Here is a 14929-nt window from a genome sequence, read left to right on the forward strand (position 1 = left end):
AAGTGTTTGCCAGGGTTGTCAGGTTGCCAGGTTTCCAGGTTACAATTTAAGCCATCTTTAATGCGGCCAGTTTGTATGCGAACAAATCCTTTTTGGCTTCGATGCGACGCATATGTAAATTCAGCATTTGAGCAATTATGCGCATAAATAAGCGTTGTAAGCGTCCTGCTTGCAACATGGCTTAATCGACGAGGATGCCACAGATAGCAACAACTGGCTACAAGGACACCTATTTGTCTGTGTGTCTGTCTGTGTGAGTTTGTGGCACGTAGCTTATGCATAAGCATAACAATGCCCATTGCCATTACCATTACGTGGCAAATCGATGTGGCATGCAACAGCTGCACGGCTACAATTGTGGCCCTAAATGAATGCAACGAGTCCGGGCCACAAAGAAAACAACTTAGCTGTTGGCCAACAAAAGTTTTGCGCCAGCCATGATTAAAATACGCGCCCAAAAAATGAATGAGTCGCTGACAGTTTTAATACAAGGCTTCAAAACAAAAGTTTGGCTCCCAACTTTTTGCATTTCGCATTCAAATTGACGCCAAGTCGACATTTATACAGCTCGACTAGGAGATATCCTATTAAATACTGATTATTGTTCAATATGAAAATTGATTTTGTTTAACAAAATTTGTGTTTATCAGCTGATCGTAATGAAAGTTTTACAGTTGATTAATAATATATCTGAGTATATAGTATATTTATTTGAAGAATGTATCTTTAATGATGTATCTTTTACTGCTATCGAAAATCGATGTGTATCGATATATGATATATAACGGGAGCAGTTATCGATATTGAAACTGGATCTGCGCAAGATATACAACCTCTGAGATCAGCTCGAGTCGAGTCCATTTCCTATGCTGATCGAGAATATATATATTTAATGGAGTTCGACATACTTGCAGCTGTTGCACACTTTTGCACCAGTTCATTATACCCGTTGCAAAGATTTGTTTTTAATGTGTTTAGGGTATTGCAATAAAGTTACCGCAACTACAGTAAATACTCATTGGCGCAGAAATGCGCTTAAGGTGCCAAGAAGTTCGGGGTGTCCAACGAGTTGCGTGGTTAAAAGCAATTGCATTTTGGTAATTGGACAAGTCAACGCTTAATTATTGTTGTACACTGCACAAAACGAAAAAGACACAGCCAGACAAACAGTCTGGCTGCACTGCCACAAACACAGTTCAACGTTTAATGGGCGGCAGCAGGGACGGGGCGGGCGAGGGGGCGTGTCGAAAAAAACTTCTGTTTTATTCACGAATGGGACAGGTGATGGGTTGAGCTGGGGGAGGCCAGAAGGTTGGCAAATGCATTTCGATGCCACGCGGAAAATGTGCAAAAATGAGCAATGGCTTTTGTAAACGTTTGTTGTTCTTTTTGCCTTAACTGTTGTTGTTGTTGTTGTTGTTGCTGTTGCTGTTGTTGCTGTTGCTGTTGTCGCTTTTGTTGCACCGAACATGTTGTGGCTGTCATTATACCCTTTATTATCTACTTGTCTGTATAGGGCATATGAAAGCTGTATTTAAATCAATGCTTTTTGACTTGGTTTCAGAGTTGTTTGCTTGAATACGACTTGAAATAGATACTTTAACATAAAGTTTTGGCCAGGAATTGGAATCGAAGCCGTTAATAGAAATTAAGCAATTGAATCTTGAATTTTGCCGAAATTAAACTGATTTGTTGACGGTGAATCCAACTGTAGCCAACACTAAAATAAAGCTTGGCATATAAAACAAATAAATGTTTAGTCAACAAACAAACAGACTCGATTGCTAATACTATAAAAGTCAATATTGATAATCGATAAACGTTTAGTCAGCAAACAGACTCGTTTTACAATTAAATTTCCTGAAAACTATTCAAACTGAGTCTTTAAAAAGATATACAGAAAAGTAAAAGTATTTGCAATTGAATGTCATCTAAAAAAAACAGAACCGGAACCGCAAAATAACCCATTGAAATTCCGGAACTGTCAGCGCAATTTATCTTTGTTTTAGGCACCAATTACAGGAACCGAATGCAATGAGTTCATATAGTAAAGTAGAATGACAAGAATATTGTAGAGCCAAGCTAAGCTGTTCTACACAAAGTGTATCGTAACCGGAACCGAAACCGTACTACGTTCCGGCTTAACACTTAGTTTCACAAAAAGATGCACATACTTCACAGGCTATCTGTGGGTCAGTCAATTTCTCTCACTGCTTGCTTGCAACTTTACATATATATATATACAAAATTCGAGAAATTTAAAAAGCAAAAACTTTTAACAGGCACTGTGAGCGATGCCACAGCATATCTGCAAGTCGTGGAAGTCTCTTCAATTGCAATTGCTTCGCTTTTGCTGCTGCATTTTAATTGACGACTCAATCTGTCTGCCGCAGAGCCACACAAATCGATGCAATATTTATATATATATATAAATAAATATATATATATATATATATATATATGCATATATGTTACTTAAAGCAATGTGCTTAAAGGGTTTTTCCAGTGCCACTGGTTAAAAAACTGATCTGTTTGAGTTATTGTGGAAGTTTCGGTTTAAACAGCGGACGCTGCAAAGCCTCAACCAAAATATTTTTCCACACACAGAACAGAAACAAGAGCAACATCAGTCCTGGACACTTGATAGGTTTTTGTGCCGTTTTCCGGATTGAAGCAACAACAACAGCAACAACAACAATGACAATAACAACGAGCAGAGGAAGAAAAGCAACAACAGCCGCGCACTATTGGCCATAAATCAATTTTTGAAAATCTGACACTGGGAAATGGAAAAAGTAAGCTCAAAACTGTGCCCAGCCTCTCATCGGACACACACACAGACACACACACATATGCTGGCTTGCAGAGATCCAGCGAGAACTGTGATAAACTCATCGACGCACATAAAAAAATGTATAAATTTTTACTTGTATTTTGGCCTGCAAATCTTTTGCAGCTGCCGTCGAAACTTTTGTCATCACCCATTTTTATGCCCTAAAAGCCAATGCAAATGGCTTAAAAATATCTCACGAAGCGGTAACAGGCAAATGCCGGCAATGCCATAAAGCATATATATATACATATATATATTTTTGATCAGCATTAATAATAGTTCATCTGCACGAGCAAGCATTAAATTTTGTCATATAAGTTTTGGTATACCATATGCAGAGCATTGCTCCCGTTATCGATAATCGATAATCGATACTAATCGATTAACGATATCAATAAAAGACACAATTGAAATAGAGCAGACCCAGACATAAGTAAGATTAAGCACAGATATTATCAACCAAAATGTATCAAATTTTCATATTTAACAGCTTGCAACAGAGTATCTGCCAGTCGAGCTGTATCTATTGCCTCATCAGAGCTTGTTTGTGTATTTTAGCATCCTTTTTCGGACAATGTATTCAAAGTAAAATGTGAAAAAGAGCACGTTAATAGTTGAAGGCGTTGTCAGCCAGGAAGCGACAGGATGCGAACGGATGCCGAAACTAAAATCCAAAAATTGCATCTGCAAATGCCAAAACGAATGCATGTCAATGAGAATGAGTCAGTGAGAGAGAGCGAGAGAGAGAGAGGGAGAGAGAGAGAGAGACTGGGGCAGAGGGAGGGAGACAGAGAGAGAATACTTGATAGGAATTTGAATGTTGTATTTTGAAGCGAATTGAATGCTGCTAAGAGTTTTTTTCAAGCACATGAATATCCTTATAAATACATATGTATCCATATATATATATATATACATCTATATATATATCTATATAGAAGCATGCAGCAAGCAAAAATGTTGTGTATGAAATGCATAAGCAAAATAACTTTAAGCAAAAGCAATTATTGCATTCAAGCTTCAAATGAGTTGCATACATTTTTTTCATTTTCAGTTTGCTTAATGAATTTTCATGTTTTCTTTCTATTTCGACAGGAAAATAATTTCGTTTTATATTTGTAGATATTTGTGGAAATGAAATACGCTTGAGAATGTCAGACTGCCAGCATTTAATTAAGTACTGTATTTATATAGACTTGCAGTGCAACGCATTGAAGGACGAAGGACAACTCGAGCTTATTTATATATATATTCGTGATCAGCATTACTAGTCGAGTAAGCCCAATTAAAATTTGTATCTACTTTTCTACTACTAATCCACATTTCTACCAGAATTCTTAAAGTAAAGTAAAAAGAACTTTGCAGCTACAATTCTGGTGAACTCTTTTAAAGATCGATGTATTACTTAATAGTCCAAACAAATCCCTAACTCAAGAAGATGTTTTGTAACTGTTATCATCTGGTAACAGAGTATTCCATAGTTAGATATGCCCTTTCTTCAACTTTTATACCAGTTATTTCTTGAACGTAGTTTGGCATGTTTATTTTCCACATTTATATAAAACTCTTTTGTATTTGTTTCTTGCTACAACTTAGAGAGAAGTTGTTCCTCAACTTATTCACTGCCAGTCATTAAATATGTTTGCCAAAAATAACTTCTACAATTTATTAGCAATTTTCCTAAACAACCAACAAATAATGATGTCATACAAATTATTGAAATTTGCGTAATAATTTAATAGTCTTGTTTGAAGTTGGGCTGTAAGCTAATTGAGCTTAAGAATTGTGTGACTTGCAAATTAAGTTGAGTTTTAAGGAAGAAATGAATTTGTTTAGTTGAGTGCACTTAATGATAGCAATAGTAACAGACAAGTTAAACTCTTGCCTGAAATTAACAAGCGACTTCTTTCGCAGCGGCATGCCTTGAATACTCGAGTGAATCACCCAATGGCAACATGTGAATGCATATGAATACATGTGTGAGTGTATTTTCAAGGCAATGGGTAGACCTTTATATATTTCAATTTACTTTAATTATAAGTTTTGGGCTGTAATTATTGCTGCTGTGGCTGCTGCTGTGGCTGCTGCTGTTGGTCTTTGGCAATCAGTTTTAAATTAAAGTTTAAGTTAAAGCTGGTCTTTTTTGTGACGACTCTTTTTAGCAGTCGAGCGTGCAAACTACACGCAATTGACAAGCTCCATAATGAAGTCGCATAATTGCAAATTGTTGTTGTTGTTGTTGCTGTTGTTGTTGCTGGTGTTGCTGGTGTTGCTGTTGTTGTTGCTGTTGTTGTCACTTGGCCTTTTTGAAGCTGAAAACTCCTGACGCTTGTTTGCCAATTTGCGTACTTTGAATATGTATATATATATATGTGTGTGGTGTGTGTGTGTGTGTGTGTGTATCTGTGTGTGTCTGTGTGTGTGTGTGGTGTGTGTGTGTGTGTGTGTGTAAACAGCAGCAGCAACCATATGGGATATGCATGTGCACCTAGTAATTACGCAATTGACAGCTTCTGTCAATGCTAACCGCCCCTGCTCTTTACACGCCCACTTTAAAGCTCAGCTTTTATGTGTGTGTGTGTGTGTGTGTGTGTGAGTGTGTGTATTTACTTGCACAGCCCTTTTTATATTCATGATATTTGTCTTTAATGCCTGCTTGGAATTGTAATTATTCAATTCTAAATTTCAACGTCGGCTTTTTCTGGCAAATGAAATCCTTCATCAAGTATTCAATTATGGATGGGCTTTGTCAATTTATTGGCAAAGCGATAGAAATCAATATGCATCATAAATCTGTCATTTTTGGGAACAACTTAAATCTATTCACATGAATCATAATGAATGAGTTGGGCATTAATTATGAAATGATTGCATCAAAATAACAATTAGTTGTAATGGCATAATAAATTGGCATCGACATGCACTTAAAACAAATAAGTACACACTTTCCGAGTGTTTTCATGTACATACATATATATTCATATATATATATATTGAGTACATAGCGCAGCTGAATTCCTTGCTAATTTCCTAGTTTTGGTTTGCGGCAAACACGTCGTATGCTTAATATATGTATGCCCCTTTCTAGCCAATTTGTATGCCCGCGGGCCATTTTGCTCGCATTCTTACTTTGCTCAATTAGAAACGCGGTTCGTTAACGTGGCCCAGTGGTTCGGGCCATGTGTTGTTTTGGTAAGTGGCTTTGCGGGCATTTTAACGCCTTGGCATGCAAATGCCGTCAGCCGGTGTTGGCCCGTTATTGTTTGGGTATTACGAACCCAGATATTTAATATGCATAACTGTGCGATATATATGAATATATATATAGACGTTATATGTAACAGTGTATGCGAATTGTATGTGCACGCGTCAACTCAAGCGCGAATCCCCCGCCAACCCCCCTTTGCCCTATAAAATGTAGCAACAACAATAAAAACTTGAAAATCGACACTTGCTATTAATGCAAGTATTATTTATGTGTGCACTGAGAGAAAAGTTTGTGCATTTTTCCATATCCGGTTCAAGAAACTTTTTGAACTCAAGAATGAATATTGAGCAACGAACTGAAATTGAGATTTGAAGCAGCAAACTTTAGAAATTTCTTTCGAACTAAGAATGTTCAGGAAGGAATTGTATTTCAGCGTTAGTTGATTGAATAACGATGATTTCTCTCAGTGTATGTGTATATTTATGTGCATTCGCTCGAGATCGCGAATCCGAGTCGTTGTCTCGCTGCCAACTTGTGGTATCAGTTTTGTAAATGATGAGATGCAAAACTTCTATGAAATGAACCCACCTCTATTTTGTTGTTGTTTGCTTTCCGTTTCTCTTTCGGTTTCGGTTTCGGTTTCTGTTCCGTTCGCTTATCTTATCACTTGGCATTTGGGTTTACTTTTTATTTGATATTTTTGCTTGTGTATTTGTTGTGTTTTTTACGTCACGTAATTAAATTTGCGATTTTCGAGCTCTCTTTTGAGTTTTGTCGAGCACTTTGTGCAATTGTCGAGCAATGCACTTACAGACTGTTGGCCAAGTTAAAAAGCACTGCACTTCCGCCAACTGCACTTTGTGTCATTAACTTTGTGCTTCAACATTTTTCACTACTTTTTACTTTTTTCCTTAATGCTTTATGAAATGACTCTGACCTTGATTAAAGCCTTCGCTCACATGTCAAATTTGTAGTTTTTTTTTTTTTTTTGTATTGGCTTTAAATTTTTATAACATTAGTTGGCAAACGCTGGCGTCATATTTGTTATTATTATTAGCCAAGAGTGTCAACAACAACTGACTGGGAAGCAGCTACGCATTTGGAGCGAGCATTTTTAGAATTGAGATCGTCAAAGCCAAGTGAGCAAAGCTCGAAAGCGAAAGCTTCAAAGACAACAGGTGAGCAGCCGATCAGCTGACCAGCTGAGCGTAAAGCTTGCGAGCGTTGTGCTTTTCGCTGTTTGCTTAACTGATAATCACACGGCCACTGCACAGAGAGAAATTTTAATTGCCTTTGATATTGTTTAAATTTTAAAGTGAGTAGCGTAATAATTGAAAAGCAGAAGAATGCGTGGCTGGCAGTGAAAATATTTGATTTTCGAGTTTTAATTTAGACTTTGATCTGCACTTAAATATTTGTTTATATTTGTTGTTGAGGCAGCAGACAGTAAAGTGGTTATTAATATTTAATATTGGTAGTATCGTCTCTCTTTCTCTTTATCTCTCCCAGTCTCTACTTTTTCTGCCTATCATAAAAGAGAAAAGACACAATTCAATTTTCCAATTTCATCAAAAAACAGTTATTTCAGAACTGTAGTTTTCAGATAACTCAAATTCCTCTCTCTCTCTCTCTCTCTCTCTCTCTCTCTCTTTCTCTCTCTCTCTTTCTCTCTGTGTGTCTCTGCATATGGCTTTCTCTATCTCCATATTTCTATATGGCACTTTATCTTTCTTTCTCTCTCCAACTCCATCTCACTAACCCTGTCTCTAACTCACACTCTCATTCTCTCGCTTTCTCTCTGCCACTCTCTTTCTTAAATCTCTTTTTCAGTCTCTCACACTCTCACTCTCTCGCTTTGACTTTCCCTCTGCCTTCATACTTCACTCTTTGAATCTACGACTCTCCTCCTCTCTCTCTCTGTCTTTCTTTTCATTCTTTCTCTCTCGCTCCCAACCTTTCACAAGCAGCAAGTCGCAATTCGATTTACCAATTTCCGCTAGCAAATATAATCAAACAAATATAGTTTTTCTAGAGTCAAATTTGCACTTAATAATTTTCCGATAACTTGGATCTCAAGAGCACTCTACCTCTCCCTCTCTCTCTCTCTCTCTCTGTCTCACGCAGACATAGACTATTTGTGCTACATCCCATTGTTATCTGGATCTGTATAGCTTTTTTAATTGCTCCCACAGTGTCTATGAAAATTGAACGCACACATTGTCGCACAATTTACCAATACGCATAACTGTTGCAGCTATTAAAACGGAATTTTCTTATCTCTTATGTCGAGCAAGCAAGCTAAAAAAATGGAGAGGAAAACCTAAAGTGAAATTCCACACGACAAAAAAAGGTGCTAAAACGTCAAATGCCCCAACCCCAACCCCAAAATGTGTGTAAAATAAGGACAAACAAACAAGAAGATGGAGCAGATAGTTCGTAGTTAGTGTGAAAGAGACCCTGCCCCCGCCCCTCGTCTCTCCCTCAACCGTCCACCTGCATGGAACTACTTGCCCGCCAAATGGCTTTGGTCTGCTGCTTCTGCTTCTTCCTCTTCTGTTACAAATGGCTTCGGTCTTTTCCTTCTTCTTCTTCTTCTCCTTCTTTTTCTTCTTCACCCGACTTTGGCGTGAGTTTGAGTTTGAGTTTGGCAGAGCGTCAAGTGCCCTATAAAAACAACAAAAACAACAACAAGAACAGCAACGGGAATAACACTTGCAAGTAGCAAAAACTAAAGTGCAGGTCCTTTTGCCCATATGCTGCTACAGCTGCTGCTGCTGCTGCTGTTTGCTGCTGCTGCGCTTCGGCTGCTGGTGTTTTTCTTGTTTCTTGTTTCTTGCTTTTATTGTTCTTGTTCTGTGTACCGTTGTGTTGGCACCCATTTTGGTGTGTTACGCGCTCATCTTTCAAAGGCATCGAATTGCGTTAGTGTTAGTCTTGCCTGTTATTGCAGCACAGATACAATATACACACATATACACATACATGTGTATGCTGGTTTATATATGTGTGTGTGTGTGTGACAGAGATAGACAGAGATAGAGAGAGGGCGTCAGAGAGGGAAGAACTGGGAAAAGAAACACACAAAGGAAAACATTTACAAAACTTCTATTTCCGTTTTGTATGGGCTCGCTGGGTGCACTTAAAAAAAAGTGACACATAACAAAAAAAACTATAATATACAGAACAGTACTGAAAAGCAGCGAAATTGCTTGCCTTATTCGATATGAATACTAAAAGTAGAATATATAATTTAAATGCATAAACAGTTCAACTTAAACGACAAATTTAAAATTCTCCTATATTTCTTAAGTGACAATTCCTGAATTATCTTGTTTATTAATGTAATTAATATTTTTAGGACACATAATTTCAATGTCAAAATTTTTGCTCCCAAGTGATACCTCTTTTTTTTAAGTGTAACTGCCAGTGGCAAGGTTGGCAACCATGCGGGGAAATTGAAAATAGATAGTTGCACATAGTTAGATGAAGCAAATGGCAAAACCTACGTACCTATTACCCATACCCTCCTCCCCAACACACGTGCGGGAAACGGGGGAAAAAGGACAACATAAATACGCGTCAAAGGTAAGAAAAATTCAGTTTTCGGTTTGGCGGAAGTGCGCATTGTACAACTGAGCAAAGGTAAATCAAATGATAAAAAATGAAGTTGTAGTCCTCTTTTGGTCCGCTTTCAACAACAACAACTGTATCAGTAACAAAATCAGGACAACAGCAACAGGAGCAGTGGCGACTGCGACTGCGACTGCGACTGAGTTTTGCCAGCACAACAGCCTTGGGACAACGTAGAGCTTTTCACCACAGCAGCGACGAGCTGCTTGCACTCACACACACAGAGAGACAGAAAAGCGCTCAACAGTTTGAGTGATTCTTGGGAGCAAAAACTTTAGTGAGAGTTGTTGTGGCTGTTGTTGCATATTTTTTGCACACATACTTTCAGGCAGCTGAAGTTGCGAAAATCGTTGCATGCTTCTAGGTTGAGGCTGGCTAATTAACCCTTGCGCTGGCCCGCCTAATTAGCACTTGCCGAACTTTTGCATGACTAATTGACTTTTTTATTTGTGCTTATCAATTAACTGAATTTTAATTGGCTCAATACGTGTGTCGCCCATTTCATTCTGCATTAAGTTTCAACACATGCTAATCGCTCGAGGCTAAAAATTTTCCCATTCGCATTCCCATTGATCACGAATCACACACAAATTAGCACTTGATCAAAATAGATCAGAAATATCAGAAAATATTTCGCAGTCAATTCAAGTGCCAATTTATCAGCAATTAACGATATGCCACAAATTTTAACCATCAACAGCAGCAGCAACTGTAATATTGATAGATTTGTCAATTTGGTCGACAAACCTAATGCTGACGTCACTAATCGGAAAATGAAAATGTATACATGAGTAAAGACTACAAAAAATTAATACGAAAAAAAAATAAATTAAATTTATTGTCTGGAATTTTTTCCATATTTATCAGCAAATAATAAAAAAATTTCTCACCTTCAAGTGACATTTTACAAGCGTTTAATAATTGAAAAGTTTCTTCGAAATAATTTGACATTTATACGCTGGTAAAATATGATGAAATACATAAAAAAACAAACACATCTTCACACCTTTTCTCTTTGTGTAAGTGTGTGTGTGAGGAAAACAGTAGTCGATCAATTAGAACCAAATCGGCTAATTTACATGTGTCAATTACTGAACAAACAATTCCCGATTCCTGCCCTGCATCTGTCTGCTGCCATTTAACGGTTTCATCCTCATTAAACCTACTTCTCGATAACTATTAATAGATGAGCGCATTTGTGCAGTGGACGGCCACAATTCACACCCAATATCCTCAGACCGTCAAATAAGCAGATTGCGCCTGAGACTGCTTCAGTGCGGTGAGAGAGAAAGAGAGAGACCGCGAACCGATCGTGCAATGAGGGTGGGCTCTCTGTAAAAATGCTCGCTCATCAGTGCTCACGTGCTCTTCACAAAAGACTCGTTTTATGCTTTGCAAATACCCTATATTTACAATGCACACGTGTGGGGTGTATAATGAATTTTGCAAGCAATAGCTAAACTAAATAAATATTTATATATACATACATATACTTTTCGTGATGACAGCAATTGCTATGCTTAAGTTTTATAATTTATGTATAATCATTAAAATTTGTTTATTCAAAACCTGCTATAGGGTAACTCCTAAGTTAACATGATATTCTCTTGAAACAACGCTCTCGCTGTGTCAAAATGTGTTGGTTGTTATTGTTGTGCTCTGCTGCTGTCGCTGCTGGTGTGCTGCTTTCGATTGCTCTCCGTTTAAAAACGTGCTGCGACAGGAACAGTAAATTATTACGTCCAGAAGCGTGCGACCGGAAAGACACTGCGATCGCGGATTATATTCGATCGCATAAGTTCAACTTTTATCAAACAACAACGACGAATTCTGTCGTCGTTTGGCTATCAAAGTCCTAAAAGAATCATAAAAAAATAAAAGAAAGAAACAAGTTAAAAACGATAAAATGGACATAAGTACATAAATAAAACGCAAGAAACGTTTGTCTTGCGGTTGTTATTGCCATTTTGTGTGTATGTAGAGAGCTAGTGTGTTTGTGATTTTCTTTCGTCCGTTCCCGTTGCGGACATCTCCGATCGTCATCGGTTTTTGATCGTGTCTATCTGTTTTTGGTGTTGTTTGTGTTATCGACGCGTTTCTTTCAAATATTAATTGGTTCGTCGCAAAAGCGATTTGTTTTCTGTTACAAACACACACCCCGCCGACACGTCACAATCCGCGCGATACTTTTGCCTGAGATCACATCGCACACAGTGGAAAATTTTCGTAAAAGCAGATGTGAAATTTTACAGTAACCTCTCAACGGAAAAAAAAAACGAAAGAAAGAAAGAAAAAAAAACATAGTCCGGTGGGTAAAATAAAATAAAGAGCTCTTTTTAAGTACGTGTCAATTATTATATACTTTTAACGACTTGCGTCTGTGTCTGGGCCAAAATGAATGTATTATTATATTTATTGTTGTTGGTATTGTTACATTTGGGCCATTTGTGTGCCAATTTTTAAAAATTGGAATATTTTCAACGTCTTTGACTTTTTCTCCTATTCAGCTATGACGCTGATATGTTCTTCTTCTTTCTTCTTCTGGCATTTATTTCGAGTACAATTCGGGAAAACAAAAGTGTCGTCAAAGCAGCGAAGCAGTAATTTATGTATTCTGTACTTGAAAATAACCAGAAAAGTACACAGCTACACTCGGAGAAAAATACGAGATTTTCTAAATATTTCGATGCCCAACTTTTTTCCCAAGTGTATTTTGTGGTTGATTTGCTGCCGTCAACACACAAGTGTATTTTGAAGCACATCGAAAAAAAGAAGAAAAAAAAACAAGTCAAGAATCGAAAATGCAGCATGTGACTTCCATCTCACTCTTCTGCGGTTCTTTCTGTTTGAAACTGGTTCCACATAGTTTTTGGCTTGCTGCTTGCTTGTTTGCCTCCTGCCTGCCCATTCTCCATTCACCTTTTCTTACATGTCTTTCATTTCATTTCATTTTTTTTGTTTCACCAAAGCAAACATAGTTTACGTTTCTCTCACTTTGTTACTCTCGCTCTCTCTCCCTGTATCTGCTGTTCTTATGCAAAACTATTGTAACAATAGCAAAATGCTTTTGTGTCTTGCTTGCGCTGACAGCGATTTCGACTTGGAACGTTATCAGCACCGTTAAAGTTGCTCTTTAAGCTGCACGTGAATATTCGCGACTTGCATTGCAATTTATTTGACAGTATTTGGACAGTCTCTTAGTGTGTGTGTGTGTGTGTGTGTGTGTTGAGTAATGGCTCAATAATTTGGCTACCGTTCTAACTTAAGTCGCCAAGTCTGTGTTTCTCGCTCTATGCCCCCTCCGTTAAGCGTTGTTGTACAATGGTAACCAGAATTTGTTTATCTTGACTTGTGTGCAGTTTTTTTTTTATATTTTTATTCTTCTTTTCTCTCTGTCCCTTTCTCTCTCTCTCTTTTGATATTTAACCGAAATGTATCATGACGCCTAAAGTTGATGGTTGTTGTTGTTCCTGTTTTTGTTGTTATTGTTTGGCATTGTTGTTGGTTGGTTTTTAGCGGTTTTTGTTTACACAAGTTGCGGGGGAAGTGAAGCACTCGTGTTTTGTTTTCCAGTTTAGCTGTATTTATTGTTCCTGTGCACGGTTCACAGAATTTGCAACGACTGCAATTTAAAGTATGTAGCCGAGTATGTAATAACAAATGGTTGCCCTACGAGTGGGTGGGAATGGGTGGCAATGGGTGGTTGGGCGGTGTTTGGTGCGAATGTGCTTTAAGTAATTGAAAAAAAGTTGAATTTTGAATGCGGCCTCAATTTCTCTGAGTGTAAAGCAATGTGCAATCTCTCTCAACTCTCATGCGTACACCTCAAGATTTATTAGTGATTAATCAGAGTTATATAAATACACAAATAACAAATACTTGCAGCTGCACATCCGTATACAAAACGCTGGCCAATTATTAATCATTTGTAGTTCCTAAAATTTACTCATGTATTCAGTTGCCCTTTAGATAACTCGATATGGGGACTGTCAAGTAAACATTTATTATTATTATTATTGTTTTTTCTTTTCTTTTCTTTTTTGCTGCGTAATCAGTGAGAATGAGACTCAGAATAGCAATAGCAACAGCAATCGGACTCATCAAAAAAGCAATTAGTCATTTGGTTCATTGGACTTGCTCTGTGTGTGTGTGTGTGTGTGTATGTGTGTGCGGTGAACTTTTCTTTTAAAGCAAAACCCCAAAGTTCTATAAAAAAATAATGGAAAGAAATACCCCCCACTAATTATTCATATATAAGGGAACAGCTGATATTTGTGAATGCTTGTTTGCTTATCTAATAGGAAGAAAGCAGAATTGAAAAGGAAGTAAACTAAAATAAATGAACTCTGCTTCTGCTTCTGGTTCTTCTTATATACGTATTGATTACGTCCCCAACACAAATGGGCGTGACTCAGTGAGACGTACACAGAGAAAAAACAGCAGGTAGAAAGCTTAAATTGAGAGCGCACGAGTGATCTTAATGCTGTTCGTATATACATATATATATTTCTGTACAATAATTAATTTCAGTTTACCTGATGCTTTCTATTTCATTATTTAACATTTTACACTCCTTGTAAGCCTTGACTCAAATTTGAAGTACGAACTTTCCTTTTGTGCCGTGTACCAACGCTTGTTGATTGTTCGTTAGTCGTATCAGTTGCACGTTTACTTGGTCAGTTGGTAGTTCAATTAGAACTCGCTGTTTCACAGTGTTTGGTTTGGTTTTATTTGTTTTGTTTTTGGTATTTACAGTTGGGTTGTCGAGTCGCGATTGGTTTTCATGGCACTTTGAGTTCCGATAACCATATGTTTGAGAACCGTTGAAGCGTACGATTGCCATAAATGCTTGCTGGCATTAGATCACTTCAAGTGCAGTTACTTTTCAAGTGCGCTGTGAACCCTTGCACCCATAAGTATTAGCCTAGCTCACCATAAATCCTTCGCCAAGTGCAACGAGTTCCAGTTGCACTCATTCAAGTGGAAATGGAAACTACTTTCGACTACTGCCCCCCGAGCTAGGTCAACAATTCTATAAAAGTCTATTGCGATATTTTATGAAATGAGAACGAACAATGCGAGGGTGGTTTGAGTGATTGTCTGCGTTGTAAAAGACTTTATGTGATCTTTAAATATGATATGATATAAATATAATATATGAGTAATGACAAAATGCAATGACGAATTGTTAAGATTATAAAGTTAACCCCATTTTGATTACTCATATGCACTAATCATGGACTACTCGTTACTCATTA

At 37.5% G+C, this 14929-nt stretch overlaps 1 protein-coding gene across 2 annotated transcripts in view; it reads left to right on the plus strand.

Annotated features, from left to right (window-relative positions):
• The first annotated feature begins 9874 nt into the window (after nucleotides 1–9874).
• Nucleotides 9875–14929, plus strand: part of LOC6556946 (anion exchange protein 3) — a 29786-nt gene continuing 24731 nt past the window's right edge. For both annotated transcript variants that reach the window (XM_032743460.2, XM_032743461.2), the window contains exon 1: nucleotides 9875–11979. The gene's annotated coding sequence lies outside the window, so the exon portion shown is untranslated. The remainder of the gene's footprint in view (nucleotides 11980–14929) is intronic.

Source organism: Drosophila grimshawi, unplaced genomic scaffold, assembly GCF_018153295.1.
Source record: "Drosophila grimshawi isolate 15287-2541.00 unplaced genomic scaffold, ASM1815329v1 contig_44, whole genome shotgun sequence".
NCBI classification, from domain to species: Eukaryota; Metazoa; Arthropoda; class Insecta; order Diptera; family Drosophilidae; genus Drosophila; species Drosophila grimshawi.